The following is a 12,521-nucleotide window of genomic DNA, read 5'->3' on the forward strand; positions in this document are numbered from 1 at the left end:
CGAGGCATTGCAAATAGTAGTTCATGCTCCCAAGATAAATAGCTGGATTCTGCCTTTAAACACAGTAGACAGGGTAGAATGAAGACATTGAATTGCAATTTCAAATATTTTAAGAAAGCTATCTTTGCATTCAAGATGAACTTAGTACAGCCAAGACCATGGCTAAGAGACTTGTCTATAAAAATCCATTACATCCTGTAGAGAGGATAAAAGCCATTAGAGAAAGTATAAAGAGAAAAACTAGAGGTGTGGTTGGAGTAGTTTAAAACAGGGGAGACAAATGTACACTGCTAGAGAGTTGTGCTGGGTGGAAGTTTGTGGTGTGGGTCAGAGGGGGGATCTTAGTCCCAGCCTGAGCCACAAAGTAAGGCTAGGATCCATGACAAGGGACAGCCTAGAGCTGCCACAGTGTTGGGGCAGGGATGGAGCTGCCAAAGCACTCTCTGTTCTGCCAAGAAATTTCTGTATGAGATACTGATTTTTCCCACCTGCGCTTTGCTATGGAATTATTTCTAAATAAAAACACCTTTGAAAGACTTTGTCTAGCTGCTTATTTCGTGTGTGCAACTTCCAATCAGCTCTTCTTCTGTGACTTTTATCCTTTCAGACATCTGTGCATGCTTGGTACCTTAACACACATTCATTTCTTCTCTTCATTTTGACCTCTGATCTGCATAGGGACAAGGTGACAATGTCCTCTGCCTGTAGGGAGGAAATTTTTATTTTCTCTGTTTCCCACTGTGAGAGAGTTCTCATGTATATCCTAATGAAGGGACAAAAATATCACCCCATGTTCAAGAAAACAGTCTTCTTTTCCAACTTCCTAGCATGGCTGCAAACTCTTTAACCATCTGCCCAGCATCTTTCTAAACAGGGGTCACCCAAGCATATTTGTCCATTCTAGTTCTTGCCTAGGTACACTGATGGACAGCTGCTTTGATTCAAACTCAGCCAAATACAACAGTTGAGACCAAGAAATTAAAAGGCTAAGGCTTGTCTTTCTGAAAAAGATTCTCCCATCATTAATTTATTTAAAATGGGACAATCAAAGTGGTAAAAATAAATCACTCATACTTTTAAGAGCAGACCAGATTACTGGGGGAGTAGATTGAGCAGCTCTGTCAGCTGCAATTTTTTTTTTTTCATTTGGATTCAGTAGTCACACAGCTTCAAATAAGTATGCACAGATACATTGGGCAGGTATAAATCTCTTCATCACAAACACAGGCTCAAATATAACAGTGTGACTGCCGCCCACCCACCCCCAGTGACACTTGCAGCAACCAACACCATGGGCAAGGCATTCAGTGGTGTCACATAGGGTCAAGGCCCTAAGTGCACTAATGACCTTACCTGCTCTGGTGTGGTTTCCCAGGCCCCAGAGGTCTATTTAAGCTCATGCCAAGGCACCCACTTCTGGAGCACTGTACTTGTGCAGCTCCTGAATGCATCTGAGGTCTGCTTCATCCTCTTGGTTTATTGGAGTTTGTTCACAGCTCTCGTTGCTGCCACCACCCGCAGGTGACTGCCCTACCCATGCTTTTGTTACTCTTGGCTCCTGATCCATCCTTTTTCATGGACTGTTGTTCAGCCTGCAGAAGAGAAGGCTCCAGGGATGCCTTATTGCAGCCTTTCAGCACCAAAGCAGAGACTGCAAGAGAGCTCTGGAGGGACTTTTTACAAGGGCAGTAGTGATGGGACAAGGGGGAATGGTGGTGAACTGAAAGAGGCCAGATCTTCATCAGATATTAGGAAGAATTCCTCTGCTGTGAGCATTGTGAGGCACTGGAACAGGTTGCTCAGAGAAAGCTGTGGCTGCCTCATCCCCAGCAGTGTTCAAGACCGGGCTGGAAAGGACTCTGAGCAATCCATGCAGGTCTAGTGGAAAATGTCCCTGCCCATGGCAGAGGAGTTGGAACTAGGTGATCTGTAAGCTCCCTTCCAACCCAATCCATTCTATATTTTTATAGTTCTGTGATCCTGTTTTTGGGTGCTCAGTAGCCCAAGCTAGTGGAGGCATGACAGGGGTGGCTTTGACAACTCATTTTCACAGTGCCTCAAAACCAAATCTTGGCAGAGGATTCTGCTGACTCCTGCAACGCAGCCAAGAGGGAATGCCAGCATTTGTATTGCAAACTTCCTTCTTCCTTTGCTCCATTCAGTGTTTCCTATCTGTTTCTTGGAGGCAAAAGAAAGGAAGTTTTGCCTTCTGTCCTTTTCTAGGTATGTGTCTGGGTATTGGTCCATGTGCATTGCACAGAGAGATGCTTTCTTCAAGATACAAAAATCCTTGAAAATGAGCAGAGTAAAAGATGGAACTGACAGATTTGTTGAACAAGGGGGTTGGACCTGAGATGACTGATGTTGTCAGTACTGGGAAGAGCAGTCAGGCTGGGCTGGGAAGACAAAAGAAGGGATAGTAGGGCTGAGGCTAGGGATCAGGGCTGGAACAGTCCATGTATCTTAACTAATGCTCTCTGGCAGAGTAGCAGCGCTAATGGATATTAAAAGTGTCAGCTTCAAGATTTAGCAAAATGGTACCTCTCCTGATGCATCTCATCCTGGCACACAGTGCCCAGAGCAGAGGAAAAATTGGGGCCAGCAGGCTGTATGTGCTGAGTACAGGGTTGCCCTTTCCTCTTGTGAGGGACCTTACTCCTGTGACTCCACACCTCATGATGACAATCCTGTGCAGTGCTGTTTGCTAACAGCCTGCCTGTTTCTAGGTGGGGAACCACTGTCCAACAGATCTGCTGCCCTCCTCTATGCCCAGTGGTGCCTTTCCCTTGAGAAGAACAAAGGGAGACGTGTCTATCCCTCAAAGGGAAGGAGGAAGCTTGTGAACGGAGCCGTCTCCCCTGGCAGGAGTGGCTGGATGCTGGCTGAGCCCTGCTGGGTATTTCCAGCCCGTTCTGGTGGCAGCACCATCCTCAGTCAGGTATGACTTGCCTCTCTGCTCTGTGGCACAACTCAGGCAAAAAAACACTGTCATCCCCAGCCCTTGGAGACTGTCTGTGGAGAGGTGGTGTGAGAAAGGGATTCACCTGCCTTTCCTCACTGAGCAGATGGGAAACCACTGCATGTGGGGTACCAGAAGGAAAAAGAGAAAGAAAAGAGCAGGAAGAGGTAGAGCAATGCAGCCTTTGCTATTGCCACTCACTCCCCTTAATCTGCTCTGCTCTTCCCTTGTATCTGTGGTGGGTCTTTTTTTTGGCACAGAAATTGTGGCAACTGTTGTCTGACCTGGGTGCTGGAAGGGAAGGCTAATGAAGGAGTAAGTATGATGCCCTGACCCCTTCCTGCTCATAGGTTTTATTCCCATTTATCCATGCTCCTGCCTCACCCTTCAGAGTGCTGAAGAAACAGAGTTCTGTCCTTCTGCTGCTTAGCAGACTCAGCCTGGCCTCACAGAGTTGGATTCCTTGTCCCTCTCAGGTTTTCCTTGCCTGCATTCTGCTTTGATCCATCATTTCCTCAGGTGGCTGACTGCCACGCTGCCAGCACTGGAGATGGAAGACCTTGTTACCCAGCCAGCAGGGAGCATTGCCCCTGGGGCACACGAGTTGTCAGTGACCCAAGTAATGCAGGTTTTTCACAAGCTTACTCACAGCTGAAGAGCAAGCCCTCGGATCCCTTCCTGGCTTCCTCTGGGCTAGAAAAGAACAATGTGCAAAGAAATGTCTCACAACTTTCTTCTGCTAATATCCACTGTCAGAGGTAGTCACCCTAAAACCCCCAAATTGCTAAATTATTGCCACTGACAAATCTTCCTTTATCTAACTCACTTCTCTTTCACTTCCAGTCAGGCTCCTCTGCCCCCGAGCTGCGCCCCAAAGTCAGCTCTGTGTGACAGAGACCGCAGCAATGCCTGAGGCCTTCTGAGCCAACACCCAGAGAGTGAGGCAGAAACAGGTGTGCTATTTGGGTCTATTTGCTAGTGTCATGCAAAACCTGGCACTAGCATTTTTCTCCTGATGCATAGGGTTCTCAGGCATTTGCCCTGTGTGTTCCCCTGTGCAAAGTCTGGGTCTCACCAGGAGACTTGGGTGGCTGTGAGTTGGTCAGGACACAGGTCTGGGAGGGAGCCCCAGCCCTTCCCTGCCCTCACCCCTTCAGGGCAGCTGCAGAGCTGGGCAGACAGCACAATCCACCTGGGACTGTAGCACGCAGGTTTGGAGTCCCAGGCAAGAGGGATGGATGGAGGGCTCACTCTTGCATCCATCTGTGTTTCTCATCTTTTCTTCCCTCCAGGTGTTAGAGCCTGAGCAGGGGAAGGAAGCAAGGGATTAAGGTCTCTGCAACAGTAGGGAAACAGCTTTGCTAAGTGTTTGTTCTTCAGAAGGCATTTGACCTCCTCACCTCTTCCAGGGCAGAAGATTTAACAAGGTGAACTCTCTTAGATGCTTTGCAGAGGAGAGGCAGATCCAACAGAGCAAATCCCAGATTCCAGATTACAAAGTGGATTTTTATAAAGGGAATATACCTTGTGGGAAGTGGTGCATATATCCCTTCTAAATGCTCACCACCCTCCTCGTGCTCTCCTGGCTGCAAATCCTTGTACAATCCCAGTTCCTGCCCTCCCACAGCCCCATCTCCTGGCTACCCTTCCTCCCAGATCCCTGTCCACATCCTACTTATTCTGAAGGCATCCCTCCCCCAAACCATTCCCAGCTCTTTCCCTGGAGAATCTCTCTTCCCAGTTTTCCTCCATGCCCTTCATTCTTGTCCCACCTGACACTTGACCTCTCTCTTCCCAAGTGTCCTTTCCACACACAGCTGACCCACCTTCCCAGACACTCACTTTCTTTCTCCTCTTCCCAGGAAGTGGTCCTGCCCTCTCTCCTTTGCTGATGATGCATTCCCACTATAAATGATGCTTGGCACACTCCTAAAAGGAGCAGATGAAGGAGCCAGCACACCTATGAGACTTGCGTGGTGCCAAGAGATAAAGTCCCCCCTTCCTCCTGGACAGACAGACAGACATTCTTCTAAAGCCTCACGCCTGGGACAGGCACTGCAGGTGCTAGGAGAGGGGCTGGAGCAACAAGAAGTTATTGAGAGCATCCCTGATGAGGCGACACGCTGAGCTGGTTTTTTGGGTATTCTGGTCACAGCAGCATGCAAAATCACATTATGGCTTTACTATGGTGGGTTTAACACACTGAGCCTTCATGGTGCCAGCTGCCCCTGCCAGGCATCTCTGGAATTCACAGCAACAGGTTTGCAATCTCTTCACAATTCCTGTCTCACAGGAGCAGCCTGTCTGCCCTGAGGAGGGGAAATATACAACAGCTCCCAAGCCTGCCTAGAAGAGAGAGGCTTCCCTCTTCTCCTTTTTCCACTCATAGCAACGCCCCCCTGGATTTGCAGAGGGTTCCCAGTGGATTCACCTGCAGTTCTGGCTGCTCAGGCCAGCAAGCCTGGCTCTGAAGGGTGTGAGATAAATGTCACCGTGGAGCAAGATAAACATTGACCTTTACTTGAAAAAACAATACAAACCAGACCAAAACAAAAAGGTATTTCTGTGTGTGATTGCAAAGGACTAAGCAGAGCTGCACGTGGTGCAGGGGAACACAGGAGGGCAAACACTTGGGGAGATGTAAGGGCACACCTAACAGCAGGAGAAGAGCTGTCTGATGAAAGCAGTGCATGGAAATGATACAGATTCTCACCATTTTGTCCTAAGCATCCTAAAAATTAATAATTTCCTTAAAATCCCAGCACCTGGGGTTTTGAATGTTTCAGGGTAATGAAAGATAATTTCAATTCTCAAACCAAATATGAAAAGGAAAGAGGGAAGCCAGATTCTTTCTCTTCTCCAGACAAACAAATACTCTCAAAATATGACTAGGCAACATTGAAATAAAATCTTGGGATTTTTTTAGCAGTTCAGTCTTATATTTGTGGAAAATGATGATACTTTAATCTAACTTGGGAAAGAGGATGGTCAAATGGTAAATGGATATAACAAGTACTGTAGTGGAAAAAGAATATGTGCATATGTGCATGTGTGCATAGAATGTTTTGGTTTGAAAGAGACCTTTAAAGATCATCTAATCCATCCCCTGCCACTGTGGGCAGAGACATCTTCCATTAGACCCGTTGCTGAAAGCCCCCTCTAGCCTGGCCTTGAACAATCCTGGTGATGGGGCATCCCCAGCTTCTCTGGGCAACCTGTTCCAGCCTCTCACCACCCTCACCACAAGAAGTTTCTCCCTTATGCCCAGTCCAAATCTGCCCCCTTTCAGTTTAAATCTGCCACCTGTAAGGAGCCCTGTGGATGCATTTCCCACAGGTGTGTCAAATGCACCGCCCAGCTCAGTGTCACCCACACTTGCTGAGGCTGTACTTAATGCCACTCTCTCTGACATTAATGAAGACATTGATCAAGGTGGCTCCCAGGACAGGGAAAGCACTCCATGCTGGCTGTCTGGGCTGGTGGAGTACTGGTGCTCACAGTGTGCTGCCTGCTATTGTCTGAATTCTAACTGCATCAGAGTAGAGGTCCCACTGCAGGGGCACCACGCTGTGAGATGTGAAGCTGTGCATGTCTGGGCTTTGGGGTCAGCTGGCATTCCCAGGAACCTGGAAGATGTCACTTCTCCCCCACAGCACGTGGCTCTGAGCTGCCTGCTCCCCTCTGTCTCTTTCTGCTGCCTCCCTTGAAGTCTCTCTAGCTTTTCTCTGTGCAAAGCACACTTTCTTCTGCTGAATGCCCTCTGGAGAGGGGACCAAGCAGGCCATATCTCCTGGATATTGAAATCATAGTTCCAGGTGCAACTGCTGAGGAAAGTGGAAGGATGCAGCAAGGAGAACAGAGTTCTACACACCAGAGCTCCTGTGCTCTATGACAATGACTTCAGACTTGCCAAGCCTCCCTTTTTTCCCCTCCCTTCTCTTTCCTGCCCTGTTACTGTGCAGTTTATTCTGGGTCTATTATTGGTTCCCACTTTCGGGGCTTTTTTTCTCGTTGTACCTATATTCACTCAAAGTCAAGCACAATACCACGAGAAGAAGGGGATACCTGTGATGAAAATCCTGAGGATCTTCTCCCACCCAGTCACAAAAAAGTCACAAAATGCTTTCCACACAGAAAGTGAAAATGTGCAGAACTGTCTCTGTCCCTGTCCCTCCACTGAGGGCTGGAATTTGGGGTGTTTTTCTCAGTCAGAAGGCAGCAGGCAACAGGCAAATCACTGTTATCTGCCTGTCTTCCTTTTCAGGGAGGGCTGTGTGTCTTTTTCATTTAGGTAATAACAGGCTTTTGGCAGCACCTCCAGTGCAAACCCAAGCTGCAGGGGAGCAGCAGGAGCAGAAGAGTTTGGCTGAGGTTTAACAGTTCACATTCCACTGATAATAGGGATTTTTTCCCAGAGCTCTGCTAAGGCAGGCTCAGTCTGTCCAGGGAGCAGGAGGGCAGGAGAGGCAGCATCAGGAAAAACAGGGATTTGTTAAGAAAGTTTATGGAGAGGGATCAGCAAAGCCCAGAAGGTGGAAGGTACCTTGGGAAAGAGAAGCCAGGTGCAGAAGTGAGGTGAAAGGATTAGAGAAGAGAGAAGATAAAGGAAGATGATGGAGGATTCTGGAAAGCAGCATAAATTTGGACAAAGTTGAGAATGGTCAAAATTTCTGATGATGACAGAAACACCCCAAAGTGGTATTTTTTGAGGAAACAAAATACTAGCTCTCTGCACACTTTATGCCATTTTGGAGGAAGGGTCAGTTACAAGCTCCAAGAAATTCCTGACTGTTACGTGAGTTTTCACACAATTGCAGGGGTTTATATTTCTCTCCCTTTTATTTTCTCTCCCATGTTGCAATAGAAGATAAATGAGAGAGCACACACACAAAAAAAACCCCAACAAACAAAAAAACAAACAACCAAATCCAACGAAACCAAAAGCAAATACCCAGGCTCAGACTCAGCCATGTGTTGTTTGTTAATATATTCAGACTATTTCAAGGTGTCTCTCCCCAACAAGCCAATTTTAAAACCTCAGTTTTTCCATCTCTCCAAAAAAGGGTGGAATACACTTTTCCATGTTCACAATGCACATGTGCCTCCCATGTGCTGCTGGATGGTGATACCATTGTGAACTGTTGCCCCACTGGGAGGTCTGTGACCCCCAAAGGAGGCTCTGACTTACCTGTGAATGTGATCCCAATCAGATGGGGCTTCACTGTCACTCAGAAGCTTGCTGACTATCAATAAATATTCATAGAACTGATTAGATGTTAATTGCACAAATCACCACCTCTTCAGCCAACTCCAGGAACCTTGCTGCCACCCAACTTTAGTTAAAGAGGCAGAGGAAAATGTCTCTTCTGAAGGTCCCTTAAGGTCAGCCTGGTAGCTCAGACGGAGGTTAAATGAGTCACCTTGCCACGTCCCTTAACACAGCAGTGCTTCCCCAGCTCTGCCCCAGGTGAAGGGCTCTGCTCCTGCCAGTGCAGCCCCAGGGGTCAGGAGCCCAGAGCCATCTCTGCAGTCTGTCCTGCCCCCTCTCCCCACACTCTGCTTGCTGTCCAACCCCACAGGGATTGATTGCCCTTCCCTGCTCCTCTGTTATCTCTGTTCTTCCCATCCAGACAGTTTTGCCAGGTCCCTTCAGCAAGGTACAGGAGCAAAGCACGCTGTGCTGGCAGGACATATGGGCCTGTCCCTGCACAGCCTGTGCCTTTCAGGGCCCATATGTGATGGCCGCCTTGCACCATCCCCACTGCCTCCCTGAAGTGTTGGGCTGGCACCTCCAGTGACGTGACTCTGTCCCCACGGAAGGGGACAGCTGCCAGACACGAGGTGTCCCCCTGTGGTGCGGCACAGCAATGTGGCAGAGGGTGCAGGCTGCTCACAGGCTGTTTGTACCTTGCATCCTCCCGACATTTGTGCTGCCCCTGCTCTGGAGCTGAGGTGGAAGCTCTGTTCTTGTCAGTGCCAGCCCCTCCTCAGTGATGACCCACAGAGACCCAGACTCCTGCCCCCTCCCTGAGTCATTCCTCGCCCCCCTCTGCCCCGCCGTGCACAGCCTCCTTGGACCTGGCCCACTAGCACCAGCCTCCAGCAGCAAACTGCAGTCTGTACACAGGCTCACACACGTGGGAACGGGACAGCCTGGGACAGGCAACATCCATCTTCATTGCAGAGAGGCAGCAGGATTGGAAATGGCACGGCAAGATGAGACTGCTGCATGCCCCTGTCACAGGCACTTAGAGCAGAGACACTGCAGAGGTGACAGCAGTGACACTCCAAGAAATCCTGGCCAGGTCTCAACCCCTGTCTGCCTGGGCTTCCTCCAGCTCCCCTGCTGGAGGCAGAACTGATCCAGAGCAAGGTGCAGCAGAGAGGCCATGGTGCCTTTAAGAGCCATCCTGCTCTCTACCTTTGTGCTCTGGCCTTTCTGTGTGAAATGCTTACTCAAAACAAAAAAATTAAAAAGGAAGAAGTACCTCAGTACTCCTGCCTCAGTGGGTCCCCCACCCTCAGGTATCAGGTTGCTTTCTAACCACCAAACATAAGTGGTGGGAGACGGTAGGAACTGCTCCTGTTGGGCTCACAAATCTGACTGCACCATTCCAACCAGCTCCAATACTGTGCTTCTTTCCATACAAAGGACTGGCTCCCATCCCTCTGAGGCCATTGCAATAGCCTTTCCAATCCTATGGATTTATGGTACGAGCTGGCAGAGCTGTTGTCCCTCTTGGTGTCAATCCCTGCACTGCTGTGGAGGGGTGAGGTACAAGTGCTCACAGAGAAGCAGTTAAAAGGCTGGCAGTCCTGGTACCTGTACCCCTGTTTAGCTGTCAGAAAACAGCTCCTTGATTTTGCTGTTGTGCTGAAGGCTGTGTGATGCACAGCTGAGCAGGCCTGACAGGAAGAGTGTCTCTAAGGGGTGCTCTCACCTTGCCACTGAACACCACCCGGGCCAGCTTGGATGCAGCCTTGCCTCCATTTGCTCCTGAGTCCCCATCACCGAGAGCATTCAGCCCCTGGCAAAGGACAGGTTCAACTGAAGTCCTTTGATCACTCTCACTCCATAATTCAGTCCAAAGTGCCTCCATTTGTACTCTGCCCTACCCCTCCACCTCACAGGGATTTTCTCTGCCTAAGCTGTACTGCAGGAGGCTGCTGGCTCTCCTCACAGCTGCTCCATCTCCGTCAGTGCAAACAATTTCTAGAATGCCTTTTAAAAATGTATTAGCCTTCCAAAAAGGAGCTGATAAACAGGGGACAGTTGGACAGGAAGGAGTGGGGAAAAGGAGGGATGCAGCAATGTGGTCTGTTCCACACATCTGCACTATTCTCCTCCCAGCCCTGTTATGAAAATAGATGGACATTTATTATGAAAAGGAATGGCTGGGTGTGTGCAGGAATCCTTAGGCAGGCAGGGAATAAGTGTCAGTCTTCTGCATGTATGTCTGTGTGAGCCACACATGCTGGCTATGGGAAAGAGAAATACCTCTACCATCCAGATAGCAATCTGTCAGACTGAGCACCTGAGGGGCTCTGTGTGTGTGTGCCTGTGTGTCTGTACCTGTGTGAGCTGCTGCAGCTGCCCTCAGCACAGAGAATGTGTGAGGGTGGTCAGCAACACTTTCCCTGGTGATGCCATTCGAGTTGCATGAGTCATTCCTCTCATAAACGTCTAAAGGCTCCAAGAGAGTCTGTCAAAGCACACAGGCAGGAGTTGGGTGGGGGGTCAGTTTTAGAGACACCAGTGTCCCTGGACACCCAGGCCAACACCAGACACATGGGTACTCAGCAGCCACGAGGTCAGGCCACCACTCAGAGAGAGCACATGTTGCATTGCTGGTGGGCAACACCACGTGCCGTTGTGTTCATGGCACTGAGGAGGCCAGGGCATCACCTAGCAAGGACTTTAGAAATGGATTTTCTCCACTGGAGCCAAGGAAAGGCAATGGAAACTCAAATTCACTGTCTCTCTGCCTCAGTTTCTAGAAGAAATGAAACATAGTCCAGCCCTTCCTGACTCTTGTGGTTAGTTCGACAGATGGAAGTTACACAATTGCCGGTCTCTGAGCATTGTTTTGCCTCTCTCAAGTTGTACTTCCCACCCTGTAACCCCTGGGAGTAATTTTTCTTTGCAGTGTGGGTATCTAGGGGAAGGAGGGAAGAGAAAGGACATATGCAGCCTGAAGAGAATTAGAAGGGCTGGGGATGAGGAGGAATGGGGAAGAGCTTGGATAGACCCTGATGTCATAGGAATGATCCAGGTAAGCTGTAGGGAGGGCTTAGCCTGGATTCCCACACCAAACACCAGATTATGAGTAGAATAAAAACTCCAGACTACATTTTGATGGCTTTTGTCACACAGAGTATTAACCTGAGAAGCACTAGAACAGACATTTCTCACTCCAATCCCGGGCTCTGGGGCATCTCTCACTAACCAAATGCATATTTGTATTTCTCTTATGTATGTGGGAGATGTTGCCAAGATAAGGGGCCATATTCTGCCTTCTCTTCCACCTCTGGACATGAGCCTGCCTCTGCACTGACCCCAAAGCAGGAGTGAATGTTTGTGTGCAAGCAGGTGTGCTCCAGAGCAGTGGGCAGCAAACTCACTGTGTGTCACATCAGCAACAAAGAGATTCAGTGCAGGAGACATTTGCAGGCATGAGCAGAAAGAAAACCTTCACGCTCCTTCTCCAGGGTGAGCGCATGCTTCAACTCTGAGATATGCTCCCTGCCTCTTGAAATTAATTCAACATTCCTGAGGCTTGGGCAAAAAGAACCAGAATGAAAAATCGGGCTGTGCTGGCCCTGCTGCAGATTGCCTGGTAGATACAGCCCTCTGCAGGAAGGAAAAAGCCAAGAGACTGCAGCAGTGCTCAGGCTGCTCTGCTGGGCACAGGAACACGATACTCTTATCTCACATCCTCTGACTTTATCACGAAAATGATCACGTTACCCTGAGTTTTGGGCTTGTTTTAAGCACTTTTATTTCTCTCTTTACACAAGAGACAAAATCCCCCAGACTCCAGATGTTACCACTGTATGAGGATGGGAATGAATGCCTCTGTGTGTGTGCACTGGTGGGGAGGTGGATGTACCTCCATCTCTTCATGCCATCTGTCTGCAAAACTTTCTGACACAAAACCCAGGCCTCTGAGCTCAAGGAACCAACCTTTGTCAGGGAGCCATCAGCCAGGAGGAGAGCCAGAGTTTGGGTTTCTTCCCTAAGGAAATCTGTGGTGGTCCCTGAGTCTCAAAAAAGAGAAACAAAACACCCAGAGCTGCTTTCCTGGTCCCACAGCATCTCTGTGCTCAGTTAGCCCTTATGTTGAATAGGGATTCAATTAACTTTAACTTTTTAACATTTATGACATTTTATGACAGTTACAGAGCAGGGACTTCCCAGGATTACAGCCCTCACTACAGGCTTTAGGAAGGAGGAGAGAGGGATTTCTTCTGAACTGAGGGCTTCTGATCTAACCTCGACTTCTGGTTTTACAGCGAGTTTCTAAATATCGCTGGCCTCCACCCCACAACCACTACACATCTG

The sequence above is a fragment of the Fringilla coelebs genome (genome assembly GCF_963513975.1).
Source record: "Fringilla coelebs genome assembly, chromosome: 5".
Taxonomy (NCBI): domain Eukaryota; kingdom Metazoa; phylum Chordata; class Aves; order Passeriformes; family Fringillidae; genus Fringilla; species Fringilla coelebs.